The sequence below is a fragment of the Megachile rotundata genome, unplaced genomic scaffold (assembly GCF_050947335.1).
Source record: "Megachile rotundata isolate GNS110a unplaced genomic scaffold, iyMegRotu1 scaffold0114, whole genome shotgun sequence".
Taxonomy (NCBI): Eukaryota; Metazoa; Arthropoda; class Insecta; order Hymenoptera; family Megachilidae; genus Megachile; species Megachile rotundata.
The window spans coordinates 365,001-368,438 of NW_027473411.1; the positions used below are offsets into that span (position 1 = coordinate 365,001).

Sequence of the window (3,438 nt, forward strand, 5' to 3'; positions counted from 1 at the left end):
CCACTTGGCACTCTGATCCAAGAAAAATTTTATCAATTTATATCTCGTGGCTTCATGAAAATTCAAGCAAGCCAGAGATCTCACCCATTTAAAGTTTGAGAATAGGTTGAGGTCGTTTCGGCCCCAAGGCCTCTAATCATTCGCTTTACCAGATGAGACTCGTTATGCGTTCGAGTCGAGTGCCAGCTATCCTGAGGGAAACTTCGGAGGGAACCAGCTACTAGATGGTTCGATTAGTCTTTCGCCCCTATACCCAGTTCCGACGATCGATTTGCACGTCAGAATCGCTACGGACCTCCATCAGGGTTTCCCCTGACTTCGTCCTGACCAGGCATAGTTCACCATCTTTCGGGTCCCAACGTGTACGCTCTAGGTGCGCCTCTTCTCGCAATGAGAACGAGACGCCCCGGGAGTGCGAGGCCTAATCGTAACGAGGCCCATCCTCCCTTAGTCGACTTCACGGACGACTTTCACTTTCATTTCGCCTTTAGGTTTATCAAATCCCAATGACTCGCGTACATGTTAGACTCCTTGGTCCGTGTTTCAAGACGGGTCCCGAGAGTACCCAAAGCAATAGCGTCGCCGACCGGTAATTCAAAGTTTGGCCAGTCCAAGGACTCCGCCTGCCAACAGCCCGCCAGGCCCGGTTACGGCGCTAAGTCCGTACATCCGGTATCTAGACTGGAACGAGCTTGCGGCGGTCCTGGACGCAGTGCGTTCGAGAATTTTGCGGCCCGATACCGTCTGAGTACCGTCGCGCAGTCGGCCGGGCATCCAAGGGGCTGTCATCGTACGCTAAAAGCAACGGACAGTCTTCGCCTCGGGCCTTAGACCGACACGCAACGGGTCGCGACGTTCTACTAGGGGAGAAGTGCACGACTACATAGCCGGAACATTCGCCGCGGGTGGTGTGCCCACGCCGATGGGAAACCCGCCGTAACGGGACCATCCGGGGCACTATCGCACCAACACGGGAGCCAGCTTCGTTGACGATGAATCTCCCCATTCGATCTTTTGGGTTTCTCGGGTTTACCCCTGAACGGTTTCACGTACTCTTGAACTCTCTCTTCAAAGTTCTTTTCAACTTTCCCTCACGGTACTTGTTCGCTATCGGTCTCGTGGTCATATTTAGCCTTAGATGGAGTTTACCACCCACTTAGGGCTGCACTCTCAAGCAACCCGACTCTAAGGAGAGATCCACCCGAGACGCGTACCGGTCGCTACGGGCCTGGCACCCTCTATGGGTAAGTGGCCCCATTCAAGATGGACTTGGACGCGATTCGATGTCTCGGGATAAACGGATCCTCCTGAACACTACATTTCCCAGCGGCGTTAACCGCGGGATTCAGTGCTGGGCTCATTCCTGTTCGCTCGCCGCTACTAAGGAAATCCTTGTTAGTTTCTTTTCCTCCGCTTATTAATATGCTTAAATTCAGCGGGTAATCTCGCCTGCTCTGAGGTCGTCGAAATTTTATTATTTCTTTTCAAAGTTATACCACAAACTGTACGCTCTTTTCGGGGTTTCGACACGTAATACGAAAGGTATATTAATACCAACGACGCACAGGGATTATGTCGTTCGATTTTTTCCTTGTATCGTTCGATAACCAACTATTTTTCTCTTTTCGGATCAACACAATATCGTCGACTACTCGAAGGTACGTACGAGCCAAAATGAAAGCTCGGTGTCTCCTCTCTCTTTTGTTCGACAAAAGAAAAAAGGCACTTAAAACGCCGCATATTCGGGCAGGCGGGACAACGACAAAAAAAAAAAACGACGACGACGACGTCCGGTTGTTCTCGACTCGCGTCGGAGTATATATGTATATATTATAATCGGATATATCTTTTTATCTATCCAGGGCGCGTTAAAACAAACGACGAGGAGAGACTACGACAACGAGGAGATAAAGGTCGGACACCTTTTCTTCTTACCCTCGGCGCGCTCTCGCACACGATCGTTTCATGTTTCTTTTGTCCCCTAAAGGATACATATACCGTTACAACATATTTACGTTCGAATATACACTCGACGGTCGATAAACCGTAAAGACGCATCGTCCGATACGTTTTTTCTTTTGCTGTCGCGTTCCGACGCAAAATCCCAAGAAAAGGGCGAGAATGCCAGAGACAGCCATGTAAACCATCGGTGACTTATCATGGTCCAGAGAATAAAGGGTTAAAGGAAAAAAGAAATCCCATTTTTAACGTGCGTGGTACACCTTCGTCGTGTATATATCGTTCGATGAAACCACGAGCGCACAAAAGGAGGAACAAAAGCGTTTCGAGATCGATCTTCGGTGTAAATGTCATTGTTCATTTGCGTTCGACCGTTGTTCGATAAAAGAAATTTAACACACGAACAACAATGAAGGGAGACTCTCGCAAGACGATCACCAAATAAGCGTTTATCGTTCGATCGGTCCGGGTTTTTCAACGTCCGTCCGGCACAATTATGCACTTCGAGGACTGGACGACCGGAACCCGTATTGGGATCGCGCGGTCTTCCGCTTCTAATCAACGACAACGAAGCGATCTGCGCTTGTAAATGTTAAAAAAAACGTGGCGAAGCTACGATCTCGTAATAATTTAACCGTGAAAGAGCTTCCGTCGCACGTTTATTTTTAACTTTTCCCCTCGTTGTATAAACTTTCGCACCGTCGAAAAAAAAATTCGACAATCATTTCAGACAACGTCGGGAGCGCGGAGAAACGCCGTAAACACGCTCTACTCTCGGCTTGCTTCCTTCAATTGGTGTCTAACAATTCTCTCGCAGGGCGAAGAATCATTTTCTCTCTCGTCTAAATATCCTTCTGTAGTTAGGTGTTTTCGACTCGGGAGCGCTCTTTCACGGGCGGTCGTATATGGTCTCTTTTAGGGGTTTAACTAGAAACCACGACTCACGCAAGCCGAGATAAGCGCATTCCGCCGAGAAGATCCTAAAAACTAAGAATTGCGAGATATACGAAAATGTTCTTCTGTCGCCTGTGAAAAAAATGAACACTAGCAAAGAGAGGGCGAGACACGAACGTTCCATTTAACATTCTCCGCGTCAAACGCCGACGAAATGTCCAACCATCGCTCGTACGTTTTCGCCAATTTCGCAAGTTGTTCTCTCTCTCGCGTTCGACCATCGGATCCCGCTCCGAAACGTTCGACTTTTCGGCGTTTAACAGTTTCGTTTTATCTAGTCGAACGACGAGCGGTACCGAAAAAAATTTAACAATGAAGAGAAAACCTTTTGCTGCTAAAGGCAAACGCAAGCAGTCTTTAGTTATATAAACGACCCTCAGCCAGGCGTGGTCCAGGAATTGTATCCGTGGACCGCAATGTGCGTTCGAAATGTCGATGTTCATGTGTCCTGCAGTTCACACGTTGACGCGCAATTAGCTGCGTTCTTCATCGACCCACGAGCCAAGTGATCCACCGTTCAGGGTA

At 48.5% G+C, this 3,438-nt stretch overlaps 2 non-coding genes across 2 annotated transcripts in view; both read right to left on the reverse strand.

The window, feature by feature from the left end:
* Positions 1–1,463, reverse strand: part of LOC143266228 (large subunit ribosomal RNA) — a 4,388-nt gene extending 2,925 nt beyond the window's left edge. Inside the window, exon 1 of the ribosomal RNA XR_013041289.1 lies at positions 1–1,463. This exon is cut by the window's left edge and continues 2,925 nt beyond it. This is a non-coding gene — a ribosomal RNA (large subunit ribosomal RNA).
* A 1,820-nt stretch (positions 1,464–3,283) lies between these two features.
* On the reverse strand, positions 3,284–3,438 carry LOC143266248 (5.8S ribosomal RNA). Its single transcript, XR_013041300.1, has one exon. It is a non-coding gene; the product is annotated as a 5.8S ribosomal RNA (ribosomal RNA).